The sequence below is a fragment of the Mauremys mutica genome, unplaced genomic scaffold (genome assembly GCF_020497125.1).
Source record: "Mauremys mutica isolate MM-2020 ecotype Southern unplaced genomic scaffold, ASM2049712v1 Super-Scaffold_100095, whole genome shotgun sequence".
Taxonomy (NCBI): domain Eukaryota; kingdom Metazoa; phylum Chordata; order Testudines; family Geoemydidae; genus Mauremys; species Mauremys mutica.
In genome coordinates this window covers 756,448-774,918 of record NW_025423264.1, presented here as the reverse complement: position 1 = coordinate 774,918, position 18,471 = coordinate 756,448, and the positions used below count along the sequence as shown (strand labels likewise).

Sequence of the window (18,471 nt, the reverse complement as noted above, 5' to 3'; positions counted from 1 at the left end):
GCATGCCCTTCCACACCATGCACTTTCCGCAGCGAGTGTGCCCAGGCGGGGTCCTGGGGCAGCCAGAGGTCCCTGCACCCCAACTCCGCAGTCAGATGTGACTCTTAGCCAGAGAGTAAAACAGAAGGTTTATTAGATGACAGGGATACAGTCTAAAACAGAGCTTGTAGGTACAGAAAACAGGACCCCTCAGTCAGGTCCATCTTGGGGGGTGGGGAGCCCAGACCCAAGTTCTGGGCCTCTCCCGATTTCCCCAGCCAGCTCCAAACTGACACTCCCTCATCTGGCCTTTGTGTCTCTTCCGGACAAGGAGGCCACCTGATCTCTTTGTCCCCAACACCGTCAGTTGGCACTTTGCAGGGGAAACTGAGGCACCCACACAGTATTCAGAGAAAACATTAAGAACATTCCCACTTTGTCACAACAGGTGCAACAAAATTGAATACTGTATATTAAAGCAGGCAAGTGCTGCTTCTGACTTTCCACTTTTAATTGACCCTTGTAATCTTGTAGTGCTGACGCATTGTAGCTTCATTTTATATCAGCTTACAGGGTGAGAGCGGGGGGGGGGGAACACCACCATTTTGGGCCCCACCAAAAATTATACGAACCTGCCGCCTATGCTCCTGCCCCCTCCTGTGCCCCCTTTGCCCTTAACTCCCTGGGCCACCAGCCATTGCCCCTCTCCTGCAGCCCCTTCACATGGCTCCGGTGCTGGGAGCCCCGCACTTGTTCTCCCTTTCCCTGGGCTTTGGCATCACTAGCCCCTGCTTAGCGAGTAGGGTTCAGTGGTCCCCAAAATGTGGGGCATGACTCCTAGGGGGACACAGAGGAACATTCATGGAGTCAATGAAATCAATTGAGCTTCTTCAGTCTCTCGCTGTAGACATTTCCCTTGTTTTTAAAGGCAAAAATCCTGATCTTTCCAATGGGAGTTGCTGCTTCAATGTTCAATTTGGGGAGGGATTTGGCTGCACTCAGAGATCTGCCCGCGGGTTACAATCTGCGATCCGAAGGGTCGAACGCAAACAGCGTTTAGATGGGACCGTTAGTGCTGCCCCCGTGTGGCCAAAGATTAGAACTGACCAGCAGAGTTTACAGCTGGAGCCTGGGACGCTCCTGAACAAACTGGGCCCAAAGCCTCTCGCGTGGGATCCTCGCTGTGCAGCAGGAGGCGGAGGGAAGCTGATTGTCAGGGCTCAGGGCAGCTCCCTGCCAGGCTGAGCCGGTGTCTGTGCTAAGCTCGGCATCAATCAGGTGATTCTGGGCAGTTCGGGGTCCCAGGCTCCCACAAGAGGGTGAAGCAGGTCACCCCTGGAGCAGGTTAAAGCTGCAGGGTGACAGTGGGGTTGCTGCCCCTGTGAACAGCTGCTGTAGCACCGCCTGGATAGGGCAGGGAGAGCCAGTTATACCCGCCCCCCCAGCCTGTATCGGGGGATGGGAGCACTCACACCCTGGGGACCCACCCACCAGAGATCTCCTGGGGGGACAGTGGCACCCACACACCCAGGATCTTGTAGGGGGGGACAAGGGTATCCACACTCTGGGATCCTCTGCAGAGGGACGGACACCCACACACCCAGGATTCTGTATGGGGGGCAGAGGTACCCGGACACCTGGGCGGGGGAAGGGGGCACCGAAACATCCGGGATCTTACCTGGGAGGACAGCGGCACCTGCAGCTCGACATGAGAGGGGGGCGGGGGAAGCAGGAGCATTTCCAGGCTGTCCCCGTCTGGCCAAGGCACAGAGCTCACAAGCAGAGTTTAAAGCTCCAGCTGCCAGGCAACAAAACAAGCCGGGCCCTGTGGCTGGTGCCTGTGGTCCCAGCGCCTGGGGAGGCTGAGGCCGGCAGGTCGCTTGAGCTCAGGAGTTCTGGGCTGCAGGGGGCTGTGCCGATCGGGTGTTTGCGCTAAGTTCAGCATCAATATGGTGATCCTGGGGAAGCTTGGGGTCCCCAGGTTGCCTAAGGAGGGGTGAACCAGCCCAGGTCAGAAATGGAGCAGGTCAAAGCTCCTATGCTGATCAGTAGTGGGATCTCACTTGTGAATAGCCCCCGCAGCATAGCCTGGGCAAGACAGTGAGACACGGTCTCTTTTTCGCCACCCCGCAGAGCCTGGATGGGGGGATGGGAGCACCCACAGGCTGGGGATTCTGACTTGGGGGGAGGGACGCCCCCCTGCCACATGGATCTTGAAAAGGGGAACAGCGACACCCACACACCACAGAGCCTGGATGGGGGCAGGGGAACCACACAGGGGAGCTAGGTCATGGGGTGGGGGACACACCGATATGCTCCATTGCACCATTCTTAATGAGAAGAACGGGGGCATCAGCACAACACGGATCCTTAACGGGCGGGGGGACACCCACACACTCCACTATTAACCAGGAGGGACAGGGGTACCAGACACCCCCAGTAGCGTGGAGAACACCCACATCCACCGGATCCCTCATGGGTAAGACAGAGGGGATTGTAATGGGGCCCAGCGCACCCATGCACCAGGGATTGTTAAGGGTTGAAGGGACAGGGACACCCACACACACTGAGATCACGGCCTTGGAGGAACGTAAACCCTCCACAGAAGGATCTGGTCTGTTCCATGATGGCAGCCCAGCCTGGGTGAGTCAAAGTCTCTTTTTATACAGGCACGCCCCAGAGATCCTGACTAGGGGGAGAGAGACACCCACCCACCAGAGATCCTTAATGGTCTAGGGTGCACCCACACACCAGGGGTTCTTATGGGTGGGAGGAATGGAGACAGCCAGACACACTGAGATCACTTCCTCCAAGGAGCCTGGGCCAGACAGGGAGACACAGTCCCCCTTTACAGATATGCCAGACAACCTTCCTCCCACTCCCTCCACACAATGTTCTTATTTGGAGGTGAAGCCAGGCAAATCACATGGAGGATTCTTATCTGGGGAATTGGGGGGACCCACTTACCACCAGAGATTCTTAAGGGCAGGAGGAACAGGGACTCCCACCTCTGCAGCATGGGGGTGGGTCGCCTGCTGGGATCATCGGGGCATATTTCACCTTGTCAATTCCCTGCCATTGTCTTGGGGGCCCCTTGTTCGCTGCCTCTGGCACCCAGTTTAGCCTCCGTCCTGAGGGCTGAAACCCTTTGATCTATCTAAGGTCTGTGGGATCAATGTGTGTCATGGTGTAATTCTGTGTTATTCGGGGGTCAGACTAGCTGAGCTAATGGCCCCTTCTGCCCTTAAATGCCATGAAAACATTTCCCTGGTTTCTCCTTGCGCCTGACAGACACCGCGGTGAGGGACCCAAGAGAAGATCCTGGACACAGCGCTCTGGCTCTTACGTTACTTGGGGACGTCAGCACTTTCCTAGCAAAGCTGCTGCTAAAGCGCTGGATTTGGGGAACGGTTCGGCTCCGATTCAGAGATCTGCCTGCGGGGTGTGAACCTGCCACGAGGAGCGGGAAACGCAACCAGCAACGGGAGGCGTTGTCTGAGCTCCAGGCTGCCCCCGTGTGGCCAAAGCTTAGAACTGAGCAGCGGAGTTTGAAGCTGGTGCTGGGAGGGACCTGAACACGCGGGGCACGAAAGCTCCTGCGTGTAACGCTTGTTGGGTGGGCAGCTGAGCGTAACTGATTGCTGGAGTTCAGGGCTGCACCCCGGGTGCTGAGCAGGTGTCTGTGCTCAGGTTGGCCTCGCTATGCTGGTTTCTCGGAAGTTTGGGGTCGCCAGTTCCCCCTAAATCGAGGGGAGCCAGCCCAGAAAAGGAGGCTTTCAAAACTCTGGTACCAATTGGCAGTGGGACTGACCCTGTGAAGAGCCGCTGCAGCCCTGCCAGGGAGAGTTGGTCTCTCTTTATGCAGCCCCCCTCCCCCATTCCTCAGGACAAGGGTTATGCTCAAAGATCTGTGCCCCATGTTTTCACCTCCATGTGAAGCGCACAGTGCAAATAACCCTCAGCGCATCAGCTCAGTTCCAGGCTCCACCTCCACCCGCTCAGGCAAGATGGTGCAGAGGAGCCCCTGGGTGGCTGTGGGCCTGGGGAGGATGGCTTTTGATTTTTTGGCCTGACCGCTACGGGCAGCAAGGCCAAAAGACAGATGGCCGGCTCTCCCGTCCACCACGCTAATCAGGAGCCCTTAGTCGACAGGCTCGGAGAATGCGGGCATCGCCCCCCACTACCTCTCGCATGCAAAGCGAGCGCTCTGCCGCTTGATCTAATTCCCCGCAGCTGGCCTGACTCTCAGGCACCGGGCAAAAAAAGGCAAGGGCTCTGTGGCCTTAAGCAGAACACAGCCTGAAATGGGGGCGGGGCACTACCCAGAGCTGGGGAAGGGGGTCCGAGTCCCAGCCACGCTCCTCGGCACAAACACCAACGCTCCCTCCCTGGAGTGTGTCTGGGCTGAGAGTTAGCCCCTGAAACAAGCACCAAACTTCAGAAGACAACGCAGGGATAGATCACTTGACGATTGCCTGCTCTGGCCATTGCCTCTGAAGCGCCTGGCATCGGTTACTGTCAGAAGACGGGATAGTGGCCTAGCTGGACCATCGGTCTCACCCAGGAGGGCCGTTCTTATCTTCACCACTTTCCTCTAACCCAAGTAAAGCCAGAAGCAGGTCCAGCTCAGCAACTCTAGCAGGCTCCCTGGCCCCTGGCCCAGCATACAGCAAAACGACCCTGCCTCCGCCAGGATAGACAGCCACCGACTCCCTCTTCCAGACCAACGCAGCCCTTCCCCGCTTTGGCTGTGTCCAAGCTGTCTGTGTGCTCTGCTCTGCTCCACGGCTGCCATGCTGCCTGAGATCAGGAGGCTGCGAGGTCTCACGGTCTCAGCTGAGCTGGTATCGCGTGCCACCCCGCCCATCTCCTCATTCTCTTCATGGACCCCTGGGATGTGAATAATTCTCATTGGCTCTCCCTCCCGGCCAATGAGCTTGGCGTAGACTAGCAGGGAGGGAGGAGGAAAGGGATTGTGCTCCAGTGAGAGCTCAGAAAGAAAGGTGCAGGTCCCCCACTAGAGCCCAGCCCAGCAGAGCAGAGCAGAGCAGAGCAGGCTGGAGAATGTGTGTCTGGGTCTGACTACTTCTCCCATGCTCTTCCATTTGAGCTAACTTCCCCCAGCTGTCTCCAGCCTCCCAGTCAGCGCAAGGGGGAGAAGGGCCGGGGAGGAAGAGCTTTGTGCTCTGCAAGGGCTGGCTTTTTGGGAGGCCAAGCGGGGAGAGGGATGGAGGCCACTGGAGGAGCTGAGCCGGCTGACTGTCCATGGCTTCTAAAAGAAGGGCAAGAGACGGCCCCGCGGCTGCCTTGCCGCTGGAGAATGCGGGCATCGATCCCGCTGCCTCTCGCATGCAAAGCGAGCACTCTACCACTTGAGCTAATTCCCCTATCTTGACAAGTGGTGTCTCGATCCATCCATTCGATAACGGAGGCCACATCGTTCCCCGCGCCAGCCAGTGACTCCTTCCAAAAGGGTCAGGCAAGGGAGGGGTTGCTGTCGGCCGGCTAGCTCAGTTGGTTAGAGCGTGGTGCTAATAAGGCCAAGGTCATGGGTTCAAGCCCCATGCTGGCCACCCTGGGAGGGAGAGGGTGGCTTCTGCTCTTTTGGCTGACTGCTAGGGGTGGCAGAGGCCAAAACCAGGTGGACCGGGCGCCGGGGCAGGACCAAGCTCCTGACACCTCCTTGGGCTCCCCTCCCTGGGCTCCTCGCTCCACCTGCTGCCTGAAAGGAACTTGGAGACGGGTGAGCCCGGCCGGCTGCCTTCCAGGCTCATAGGAGGCCAGGCTTGAGCTGCCCGCCCGCGAAGCCAAAATCGCAGGCCTGCCGGCTCGCCCCCATTGTCCACAGAGGGTTGACCTGATGGCCCGAATTCTTGCCGACCGCCAGCTCCACCCAAATGTACCCGACGCCGGATCACGCTCCCCAGCCCAAGCCACAGAGGAAGGCTTAATCCTCGGCACCCCAACCTAGGGGAGAGGCTTCACACTCCACCGGCGCAGGGTGACCTTTGGGACTTCTCTGGACACCATCCTCCCACCGCCCACAGCCAGACCCCCCCAAGCCCACCCCTCCGACAGGAAGGAGCAGGAGGACCACTCCGCCCAGGGGCACCACCACTCCAAGTCAGCTTCACTTGCTTTCTCTTCTACCCCTTTCCTCCCAAGTTATGCACGCCTCACGGGAGCCGGCCCTGGGAAGACACAGGCACCGCACTCTGACTTGTGTCTCCCTTGGCGCAGCAGTGACACCCAGTGGGCAGTCAGAGTAATGCACAGAAGGTGTTTTCCTTGGCACAGCAGTGACACCCAGTGGCCAATCAGGGTAACACACAGCGCATGTTTTCCGTGGAGCAGCAGTGACACCCAGTGACCAGCAGGTGGTATCAGACTCTTCTCGTTTGGTTGGGGACTGAAGTGGGCTAGACAAAATAAATTGGGGGGCACACCTGGCCCCACCCTTCATGAGGCCATTCCTCCCATGCCTCTGCTCCTTCCCAGTTAAAGGCCAGTCTCATCTCCTCTCCCCCCGGCCAGGGTTTAGAGCAATACAACCTTTATTAAAATAAAATAGTAAACAGGGTTTACTTTAAATAGTTTAAATCTGTCCAAATTTTAGTATTAAATCCAAAGTTCTTAAAGATCCCATGAATAACCAAAACCTAAATGAAAAATTGAAACCAACAACAATGCTTAATTTAAAACCCAAACATTAAGAAAAACTTTGTTTTTAAAAATAAAAACTAACAGATGCCATAAATTAATAATTTCAACATTTTATCGAAAAGGTGTGCTACAGCAGGATGATAAAATAACATAAAATAAATAAGCCTGACCACTAAAACCTCCTATAAAGTAATCAAATCCTTGAATACTGGCCAAATCTGTATAAAATATGCAGAACTATGTTAAAACTGGTGTTGCATGTCAGCCATTCGAATCCAGCAAATGTCATTTAAAAGCTCCATTCCAACTAAAAAAAACAAAACTACCCAATAAACCAAAACAGTCACAGCTGAAACAAACCTACACAGAAGCAAAATTAAACCTGTGCCAACATTGGAACAAACGATGTAAATTTCTAATCCTAACTTCTTGTTTCTCCCAGGAGGAAAGTGTTTTGCATCCCAGTAACCAGGCTGTCACTGCAGCTTTCCTTCCACTAAATAAGATTTTTACCAAATATAAATTGCCCCCAGATTTCTCTATGAGAAATTGAAATTGTATCTTTGCACTAATATCCCAAGTGTGCAAGTCCATCCCCTCAGAGCAGCCCCACACCCTGAGCCCAGGGGAGAATCTCAACTGGTTTGTGCATTTTTAACCCTGGGGCCTGAAGCTGATGAGAGAAAGGGAAGTGAGCGATCTTGGAGCTTTCTGATACCACCTGCTGGGAGCAGAGGGAATGGACTGAGCAACGTCCTAGCTAATTTTCACCTTGTTCTCTGCCAGCAGGCTGCACTGGAGAGCTCGGGAGTGACTTGACCATAGCAACACCCTATTTACATATTAAAATTGGCATTTGGGGGCCATTGGGGTGAAATGTGAGTACTTTTGGGGTTGGGACCCACATGAGAAGGGATGTGGACAAATTGGCGACAGTCCAGCGGCGGGCAATAAAAATGATTAGGGGGCTGGGGCACATGGCTTACGAGGACCTACAGGCCATATCCTGTATGTTAAGCTAAGGCAAAGTGAGCATATCTATAGTGTGACCTTTTACTCAGAAAGGAAACTTGACCTTTATCTTGTTACTTAAATAGATAAGTACCCATGCTTGTCTAAGACCTTTACCTAGACCAATCAACAATGGAGAATGGCATAGGGGTTTTTTTCACTGTTGTACCCACAGACTTACCAGGTACACCACAGGGGAACTTATGTGCATATGTACATGTCATCAACACGCACAAATATACTAGCCTATGAAGTAAGCGTACCCTAATGTTTTGTGGGTAAGGAATGAAATTTGGGCATAGGAGGAAGGCTTTCTGGCACTTGTGCCCTATAAAAGAAGTAACCCACCTCGCTAGAGCTCTTCGCTCTATCATTCTGACTTACTTCCTCCACTCTCTCTCTCTCTACTATCAGTTGGCTGTACTTGTTCTTAAACTTTAAGTTTCAAGGGAACTAGGCCAAGCTTGGTTTACCTAAGTTTTTATTTTTTGTTTATTAGGTTTTGATTTTAAGTTTAACTTAGTCAAGTAAACCCTAAGTAACACTAGCTTTTTCTAAGCACTGCATCTTTCACTCAAGAATTGAGAAACCTGAACTGTAAGGCTGGTCCTGTGTCTCTTACCACCAGGTTATCAAGGAAGGGTGTGAGCATATTAACCAAAACTTTGTTGCATATAATTCCATATGTATCTTTTGAATAGCAGTAATGCAACTGTAATTTTATACGTCAATTAAATTAAATAAAATGTCATCTAATAAATTAAATTTTCATTATATTATCCAAATTAATATTATTAGTACACCCTAAATCAGGCTACATGGGACAGAGAGTTGGAGTGCAGAAGGATAAGGGCACTGGTTTTGGGGGTGCAGGCTGTGGGGTGGGGTTAGAATGAGAGGTTCAAGGTGCAGTAGAAAGCACAAGGTTAGGGCAAAGAATTGGGCTGTGAGGGCTCTGGAACAAGGCCAAGAAAAAAAAAATTGAGGCATAAGAGAGAAATCAGGTTAGAGCAGAAAGTGGTGGGGTGGGGGGGTGAATGGTTTGAGTTGCAGGAGAAAAAAACACGCATTCAATACCCAATGAGTTGGTATAATAGGGAGTGTGATTTATCAGGACCACCAATTCTTGGCTGTGGGGAGGATGTAAGCAGGGTCAGAATGAACTCTACCCTGCCATCTGTTGGTGATGTGTTGTAAAGGCCTTTTGTTGCTGATGTGCATGGTCACACCCACCCCACATTGCATGATGGGGGTGCTTGTCCAAATGGTAATTTCAGCTGCTGTGGGATCCCCAATCTCTTTCTTATTAGGGCAGGAGTAATAAAGTGTAGTTATCCTGGTGATATGAATCAAGGACAGTAGAACGGTACTTATCAGTTCATGATTTCAGGACTCACCCGAACCTACATAAATCTCATTAGACAAGAGACATGGGTTCCAAAGCAGAGTGAGTTAAAAGAGATTGAAAATGAATATTTGTATTTAGCACTATGGGATTCTTTTGAAGTCTTTAAATGTAGATTTTTAAAGTCTATGTCTCTCTTTAGTTTAAATATAGAAATATCTATGACTTCCTTACAAATACTGTTCTATGTCACACATAATACCCTTGGTGTTTAAATATAAGTTTTAGAAATACTTGGGCTGGGGGTCTCTGATCTCACTTAAACACTGAAAGTTGTAGAGATGTAGTGTTGAATGACACCCTGGCAGCAAAGTAAGCTGCAGCTATTTCTTAGGTGGGTAAAATGCTCTTTTCCACTCAGACTGCAAGGAAATTTTGCAGATTGGACTCACTGACTGAAACAGAAGGGGGCACAACTTTTGCAGAACATGCACCACCTCTTCAACCAACCTTTGCTACTTCACTCCATCACACCACACATAGAGCAGCCTTTTACCTCTCAGGCCCAAAAGATAACATGAAAGAGATCTAACTGCATAAGCTTAGGCCAAGCAACTGCAACACTAACAGCAATATTAAAACATTCAAAAATGCCTCTGTTGTTACACACCAAGGACAGCAGCAAAAAAAAAAAAAAGCACCTGCCAACATCCATTCCTACCTCCACCAGGTTTTGCCCTTTGGAACCCGTACCCCTTAATGATGAGTACTTTTCAGGCGAGGGTGACACTCTCAGCCCTCAAATGCCAGGTACAGTTACTCTGTCCTTGATCCAAAATAAACAGCAAAATACCCTGGAGTCCTTCTGCCCCAATAACAAAGAGACTGGGGATCCCACAGCAGCCGAAATGACCATTTGGACGAGCACTCCCATCATGTAATCCGGGGTGGGTGTAACCATGCAAATGACATCAGCCCCAAAAGGCCTTGACAACAGATCACCAACAGATGGGAGGGGAGAGTTCATACTGACCCTGCTTAAACTAGATAGTGGCAAAGATTCCAAAACACCGAACGTTAAAACTCACGAAACGCGGGTCAATCCATCATCATCGTCGTATCCGCTCGTTATACTCCACTCCTGAACGTAGCCCTCACATGGACAACATACCCTCCTAACTCAGTGTCTGTACGTTAACCTTTTACCCCCAGTCAGGGCTATTGCAGATTATGTATTCCTTATGCCACCCGATCTTAAACCAAACTTCACACCCCTTGGGTAAGCTGTACGTTGTTCCCTGAGCATCAGAAACTTCTATGCCTAAATGCTGTACTGTACACTTTTTTTTTCTTTGAACATCATCTTAATAAAATGTTGACTCCTGGCTCCTGTTCCTTTGCAAAGTGTGTGCATTTGCTCCGGGTTTCAGTCTGCTAATACAGCGGGGGGGAGCGATTGAGCCAGAGGCACTTGCCTGCTGCAGACACGGATCCAAGGCTGAACCTCATCCCCCACAAGCTGAAGGCTTAACTGAAAACAGCTTAAGAAGTGCTCCCATCTCCGGCACTCAGCTACCCAGCTCCCAATGGGGTCCAAACCCCAAACAGATCCCTTTTACCCTGTATAAGCTGTAAAATCCTGTGACCAGGGCAGCTGACTAGCAGCCTGCGCATCTGCCTGCCAGCACGAGAGCGCGTAAGGCACTAATCCGGATAGCAGCAGCTGGGTGGCAGGGGGAGGGTGTGAAGAACCAGCAGAGTGGTGCAGCGGGAGCGTGCTGGGCCCATAACCCAGAGGTCGATGCATCAAAACCATCCTCTGCTATGCATGCACTTGTTTCTTTTCCCTCTGGGCCTTCAAGCAAGCCGGTGACCAGCAAAGCACCGAGAGCCTAGGCCATGAGGCAAGAGGTGGCTGAGGCGAAGCGGCGGCCTGCCAGGGAGCTCCCTGGCACCTCTGGCTGCCTGGGCTGAAGGCAAGAGGCAGGCCTGGGCGTGGCGAGGGCCTCCTGTCCCAGAATGAGGCTGCAGTGCTTCCTGGTCCCCTTTTCCCACCCACCTTCTCCCACAGGCGGCTGCTGCGGGAGAACACGAGGGAGGCTCTCGGGGTGCTTGAAAGAGCCGAGGTACTCTGTCCTTGATCCAAAATCAACAGGAAAATACACTGGATTACTCCTGCTTCCTCTCCCACAATGCTCTGCTCGCACACTTGCTCACGCGGTTCCGGTCCTCCAGTCGGGCCCCTCCCCCTGCTTGCCTGCCCGGCCTGGCGCACTCCCTTGGCCAGCCCGGGCTCTTCGGCGCTAAGAGCCCAGCCGCCAGCCCCACCAGGGGCCCTTGACCAAGTGCCGCCCAGTCCCCGCCGGGGCCTCTGCTGGGCCCAGCTCTCCCCAGCGGGCCGGTGGCTGCGTCAGGGGCTGCAGCCCAGCTCAGAAAAGGAGGGGACCGGACAAAGCTGGAACCTGATTTCAAGAACACTTCAGTGATGCCCGAGAGTCGTAGCCAGGTCCAGTCCCAGGAATGATCAAACCTGAGATTTAAATCGGTTCAATTAAATGCTCTGCCGGTGCCCCTGACTCCCAGCCCGCAGCCCCTGCTGTCCCAGCCCTGAGCTCCCAGTCAGCGCTCTGCCTGTGCCTCTCACTCCCAGACCACAGCTCTGGCTTGTCGCTGGGGCGCTGGGCAATGCTGTGGAAGTGCGCTATACACAGCCAGTCCGGATTCTGCGGGAGTTTCCTTTCTCTGAGCAGGCTGGCTGCAGGGCAAGAAGCTTATGAAGCTTCAACCTTCCTGGGTCTGACCCTTGAGCATTCAGTATCCCTGTCCCACCAGCCGCATCCTACTGTGCAACTGCACATGGCTAAGCAGAGAGAACAAACCTCCAATCCCCCCTGTGCTTTGGGAGTCAGGTTTGCGGTGGGAATCCTGTAGCTCAGATGACTTCACGCCTGGGCATTGGGATTCTTTACCAGTTTCTCTGGCATTGGGGCAGTTTTGTGCTCACAGCTGTGATGGCCGAGTGGTTAAGGCGTTGGAGTCGAAATCCAATAGGGTTCCCCTGCGCAGGTTCGAATCCTGTTCACAGCGAGGCCTGTGCTTTAGCCAGTCTCTCACCGGGGCAATACCTCTGTACAACCCCCTGAGACACTCTCAATTCTCTCCCCACCCCAAGTAAATCCTGTTCTGCTCCTTTCATAGAGATCCCTGGGACACCCCCTCACACTGTGTCCCTGAGGGGTCAGGCAAACTCTCAGCACCTGAAGCCTCTGCCACTCACCTGGTGCCCCATAGATCAGCCAAAGCCCTGGTTCTGCTCCTCTCTAGCGTGTGAAAGGAGCCAAGTCAGCGACTCCATGGGAGCTATGGGGCTGCAGAACCAACAGAAAAAAAAAGTTTTCAGCTGTTCAGTGGGGTGCAGGAGGGGCTGGAGGGGTGAGGGGGAGGAGCAGGAAGAGGTGGGGGAGGGAGAGGAATGGGGCAGGAAGGTGCAGGGCAGGAAGAGATGGGACAGGGGTGGGGGCTTGGGGGAAGGGGTGGAGTGGGGGCAGGGCCTGGGGAGGAAACGGGGAGTTGTTCTGGGCTGGCCCTGAAGGGAAGCACCGACTATCACAGTGACAATAGAAGTGACCAGCCTTGCGGGGGAGGCTGAGGGAGATCCGCACTCACCAGGTCTCTTCTCTCCCCCACGGTGAGCCAGACACTGCTCTCTCCTGGCTCTCACTCTAGCAGCTGGACGCCAAGGAGCCATTTCCCCACAGGAAGTGCATTGAGTGCCCCTGTGGTGCTGGGGGGCTGATCGCTGCTGCTGCCTGTGGGGCTGGCAGGGGGGCCGATGTCTGCACAGACTCTCAGCTGCCAGGCCGGAGGGGGCGCTTGGGACCTTACCAGACTGGCTCAGTGAAGACGGGGGGTTGACAGAGCAATACAGACGCTCTCCAGAGCACGGAGCAGCATCCGCCCATGCAGCCAGGCAATGAGCATTTCCCACAGCCTGGAGCCCAGGGGGAGGCGGCAGCTGCTGTTCCAGCTCCTCGGGGACAGGCCCTGTCAGCCAACAGCCACTTCTTACTCCCCACAGCTAAGGGCCCCGGGTTCCTCCGGTGGGGGTGTGGAGCAGCCGTTCGTTTTCCTGTTCGCACTCCCCTGCGGTGTGAAAATCGGGGAGGGGAGGCAGAAGCCCACTTCCCTCCCGACATGACGCCCAGTGGGGGAAGCCAGGACAACAGGGTGGGGCGGCAAGTGGTGGCCAGACTCTCACCGGCAGGGTCTAGTCTAGCTCAGGGTCCAGCTCAACCTCCTCCCCGCGCCACTGGCCCCCAGTCCCCTTCCACCACCAGGTCAACCCGGGCACTAGGGCAGGAACAGGGTGAGGCAGCAAGTCAAGCTGAGCAAGGCAGGCAAAAGCGAGTCTTGTCTTCATGGGCCGCTCCCAATGACGTCCTTCTTGGGTGCAAATGCTGCAAAAACCTCCCAGACAGAGAAGCAACAGGCCAAAACACTTCCAAGCAGCAGCCAAAGTAGCTCAGTTGGGAGAGCGTTAGACTGAAGATCCAAAGGTCCCTAGTTTAACCTCAGGCTTTGGTGGATCATTCATCCCTGTTTGTGCAGTGATGGCTCATTTTCTGGGAGCACAGCAGTACCTGCACTCAAGGTGAGTCCCTGAGCTTGGGCTCTGCAGTAGGAAAAGATACTGTGGGCTTCTGGCCCTGGTTTGCTGGCCTGACCTTTAACAATGAGGGACGGGAGCTGTCTCTCCTACATGAGTTATTGGTGGACCCAATATGGCAGGAAGAGAGTGACCATATGGTTATTCCTCGCTGCTTCACCTGATGTCCACAACTTTGGTTGCTGCAGCTGCCACACTCTTCCTCTTGTCCACATGGCACTTGAAGAAAGGAGGGCCAGGGCCAGGCTTCATAGGGAAAGGCAGGAGGGGGAAGAGTCCCAGGCTACCCTGTCACCGCTCTGCTGGCCACCCTCTCTGCTCTGGGACGTCTTGTGGTCCCACCAGGAGCGGGGCAGGCTCCTTAAAAGCAGGGCCGCCCAGAGGATTTGGGGGCCTGGGGCAAAGCAGGAGGGCGGACATAAAAAAGATGCCACCCGCTGCGGCGCTTGTACTCACTGGGCGGCGTCTGAGTCTTCAGCGGCGGCAGGTCCTTCACTCACACTGCGTCTTCAGCAGCACTGAAGGACTCACCACTGAAGTGCCGCCGAAGACCCGAAGTGAGGGAAGGGCCCGCTGCCAGGTGAGTAAAAATTAAAACGGCGGCTCTAGCAAGGGAAGGGATTCTTAGCCCAGGGCTCGCGGGGTCTCTACGGGGCCTGGGGCCCAGGGCAAATTGCCCCACTTGCCCCCCCCCCGGTGGCCCTGCCTAAAGTGGCGGCCACCAGAGCCCAAACAGTAGCCCCATCCCTTCCACTCGAGGCCACGCCCCTGTACCACCCCTTCTCCCCAAGACCCCACTCCTACGCTGCCTCTTCCCCCAAGACCCCTCCTCCCACTCACTGCTCCCCACCCCCTCCCCACCCTCACTCGCCCTTACGGTCATTACAAAGTGGCAAGGCAGAGCCCTCCCATTTTTTAAAGTCCTGGGGTGTTGTTCCCCCCTGTTCAGGCACCCCTGGGGCCCTGCACTTCACACAGCTCTCCATGATTTCAGCTGTGAGTGAGGGAGCCTCACTGCTAGCGCAGACTGGGCAGTTTGTTGCATGAGAGACGGTGTCCCAAAGAAGGACTAATGCTTAGAGCTGGTTCTCAGTGATTTCAGATCTGTTGGTCTGCAGCAAGACTCTTCATTGAGTCTTAACCAGCTCTGTTATTACACAGGGAAGAACAAAAGGGTCAAATGGTGCCTGGAACCCTTAAGAAGAATCCACCCCACCAAGTATCAACACTTGTCACCACCTGCTCTCAGCTCCACTGAGAATGTTTTGGGGTCACTCCTTGGCTTTATCAGCCTAGGGGGTCTCAGAGACTTACAATTAACAGGTGCTCCAGTGGCGCAATTGGTTAGCGCACAGTACTTATAGGGCAGTGCTGAGAGGAGCTATGCTGAGGTTGTGAGTTCAAGCCTCACCTGAAGCACTGGTTTTCATTAGCCAAATGGCTTCACCCTGTTATTTGGCCTTGTGGAATGTAGAATTCTAGCCCTGGGGACCCTGAGGCAGGGGAAGAGTCAAAAACACCCCCTTCACTTATTACCTCCTCTCCAGAGCACAGGTCAGAACCTGCAATCCTTTCTGCCCCCCTCCCTCCTGCAGCCCCTGTGCCAGGATCCCTCAAGCAGAGCCTGGAGTCCTGCCCATCCTTGACCCCTGAGCCTGGAGGGAGAGGAGCAAGGAGCCATTGTTAGAGGGCTTTCACTTCCCTGGCTCTTGTCACGCAGACAGCAAGCAGCAAAAGACCAGAAGTCGGAAGCGCAGACAAAGGGATGTTTACTGGGGTTAGTTTCCAAGCAAGCAGATTCCGAACAGGGCCGGCTCTAGCTTTTCTGCCGCCCCAGGCAGAAAAGAAGAGCGCCGCCCCCCGCCCCCGAGCGGCGCCGACCGCAGCCCGAGCCCCCGCCCCCCCGAGCAGCGCAGCGCCGCCCTAGCCCCCTCCCCCCCCCCAGGGAGGCGGCCCGCAGCTGGCTACCGGTTCGTCTGGAGGGTGGCCGCTGCCCGCAGGAGAGCAGCGCGAACAAGCTGAGGAGCGGCCCCTCCTCTGCAGCTGGGGCAGGGCCGCGCTACCAGCTCCCGCCTTTCCGCGGTAAGCAACCCCCCCCCCAGGCGGAGCTGGTAGCGCGGCCCTGCCCGGGCTGCAAAGGAGGGGCCGCTTCTCCTCCGCTTGTCCCCGCCGGTGCACTCGGAGAAGCGGCCCCTCCTCTGCAGCCGGGGCAGGGCCGCGCTACCAGCTCCGCCTGGGGGGGGGGTGCTTACCGCGGAAAGGTGGGAGCCGGTAGCGCAGCCCTGCCCGGGCTGCAGAGGAGGGGCCGTTTCTTGGTGTGCACCCGCGGGGACAAGCCGAGGAGCGGCCTGTCCTCTGCAGCCGGGGAAGAGCTCCCGCCGCTCTTCCGGTAAGCGGGCACATACATGCCCGTCATTTCGCCGCCCCCTAAATTTCGCCGCCCTAGGCACCTGCTTGTTTAGCTGGTGCCTAGAGCCGCCCCTGATTCCGAAGCCCTTCACACCAGTCGGGCTTATCTCTACAGACTGACAGAGTCTGTTCCCCAGTGTCCCCCTTCCCAGCTCTGACACCGCAGAGCGTTTACCCCACATCACTACAGACAATTCTTTCCTGGGTGCTGGCGGGTGAGTCCTGCCCACATGCTCAGGGTTTAGCTGATCACCATATTTGGGGTCGGGAAGGAATTTTCCTCCAGGGCAGGTTGGCAGAGACCCTGGGGGGTTTTCACCTTCCTCTGCAGCATGGGGCACGGGGCACTTGCTGGAGGATTCTCTGCAGCTTGAAGTCTTTAAACAACGAGTTGAGGACTTCAACAGCTCAGACATAGGCCAGGGGTTTGTTACAGGAGTGGGTGGGTGAGAGTCTGTGGCCGGCGTTGTGCAGGAGGTCGGACTGGACAATCATAATGGTCCCTTCTGACCTTAAAGTCGATGAGTCTATGAGCTCTGACACTGCAGAGTGTTTACCCCATGTCCCCCTTCCCAGCTCTGACACTGAAGAGCTTTGGCTGTGTCCCTGTTCCCCGTTCCCTAGTCCCATCCCCCCCCGTTAGCATGATTCCAATTTCCTCTTCCACTTCCTGTCTGACCCAAATCACACTTGGAGTTGCAGCTAGCCGGAGATGTTAGGAGTAACAAGAAGGGTTTCTTTAGGTATGTTAGCAACAGGAAGAAAGTCAAGGAAAGTGTGGGCCCCTTGCTGAATGAGGGAGGGAACCTAGTGACAGAGGATGTGGAGAAAGCTAGTGTACTCAATGCTTTTTTTGCCTCTGTCTTCACAGACAAGGTCAGCTCCCAGACAGCTGCACTCTGCAGCACGGTATGGGGAGGAGGTGACCAGCTCTCTGTGGAGAAAGAAGTAGTTCGGGGCTATTTAGGAAAGCTGGATGAGCACAAGTCCATGGGGCCGGATGCGCTGCATCCGAGGGTGCTAAAGGAGTTGGCCGATGAGATTGCAGAGCCATTGGCCATTATCTTTGAAAAATCATGGCGATCGGGGGAGGTCCCGGATGACTGAAAAAAAGCTAATGTAGTGCCCATCTTTAAAAAAGGGAAGAAGGAAGATCCAGGGAACTACAGGCCAGTCAGTCTCACCTCAGTCCCTGGTAAAATCATGGAACAGGTCCTCAAGGAATCAATCCTGAACCACTTAAAGGAGGGGAAAGTGATCAGGAACAGTCAGCATGGATTCACCAAGGGCAAGTCATAACTGACTAACCTAATTGCCTTCTATGACGAGATAACCGGCTCTGTGGATGAGGGGAAAGCAGTGGATGTACTATTTCTGGATTTTAGCAAAGCTTTTGATACAGTCTCCCACAGTATTCTTGCCAGCAAGTTAAAGAAGTCTGGGCTGGATGAATGGACGGTAAGGTGGATAGAAAACTGGCTAGATGGTCGGGCTCAACGGGTAGTGATCAATGGTTCCATGTCTAGATGGCAGCCGGTATCAAGTGGAGTGCCCCAAGGGTCAGTGCTGGGGCCGGTTTTGTTCAATATCTTCATTAACGATCTGGAGGATGGTGTGGACTGCACCCTTAGCAAGTTTGCAGATGACACTAAACTGGGAGGAGTGGTTGATACGCTGGAGGGTAGGGATAGGATACAGAGGGACCTAGACAAATTAGAGGATTGGGCCAAAAGAAATATGATGAGGTTCAACAAGGACAAGTGCAGAGTCCTGCACTTAGGACGGAAGAATCCCATGCACTGCTACAGACTAGGGATCGAATGGCTGGGTAGCAGTTCTGCAGAAAAGGACCTAGGGGTTACGGTGGACGAAAAGCTGAATATGAGTCAACAGTGTGCCCTTGTTGCCAAGAAGGCTAATGGCATTTTGGGTTGTATAAGTAGGGGCATTTCCAGCAGATCAAGGGATGTGATCATCCCCCTCTACTCAGCACTGGTGAGGCCTCATTTGGAGTACTGTGTCCAGTTTTGGGCCCCACACTACAAGAAGGATGTGGATAAATTGGAGGGAGTCCAGCGGAGGGCAACAAAAATGATTAGGGGGCTGGAGCACATGACTTATGAGGAGAGGCTGAGGGAACTGGGATTGTTTAGCCTGCAGAAGAGAAGAATGAGGGGGGATTTGATAGCTGCTTTCAACTACCTGAAAGGGGGTTCCAAAGAGGATGGATCTAGACTGTTCTCAGTGGTAGAAGATGACAGAACAAGGAGTAATGGTCTCAAGTTGCAGAGGGGGAGGTTTAGGTTGGATATTAGGAAAAACTTTTTCACTAGTAGGGTGGTGAAGAACTGGAATGGGTTACCTAGGGAGGTGGTGGAATCTCCTTCCTTAGAGGTTT

General features: G+C 54.3%; 4 non-coding genes across 4 annotated transcripts; 3 read left to right on the top strand and 1 right to left on the bottom strand.

Annotated features, from left to right (window-relative positions):
* Positions 1-5,293: 5,293 nt before the first annotated feature.
* On the bottom strand, positions 5,294-5,366 carry TRNAA-UGC. Its single transcript has one exon. It is a non-coding gene; the product is annotated as a tRNA-Ala (tRNA).
* A 112-nt stretch (positions 5,367-5,478) lies between these two features.
* Positions 5,479-5,552, top strand: TRNAI-AAU. Its single transcript has one exon. It is a non-coding gene; the product is annotated as a tRNA-Ile (tRNA).
* Positions 5,553-12,003: 6,451 nt separating this feature from the next.
* Positions 12,004-12,085, top strand: TRNAS-CGA. Its single transcript has one exon. It is a non-coding gene; the product is annotated as a tRNA-Ser (tRNA).
* A 2,904-nt stretch (positions 12,086-14,989) lies between these two features.
* Positions 14,990-15,083, top strand: TRNAI-UAU. Its single transcript has 2 exons — positions 14,990-15,027; positions 15,048-15,083. It is a non-coding gene; the product is annotated as a tRNA-Ile (tRNA).
* Positions 15,084-18,471: the final 3,388 nt, after the last annotated feature.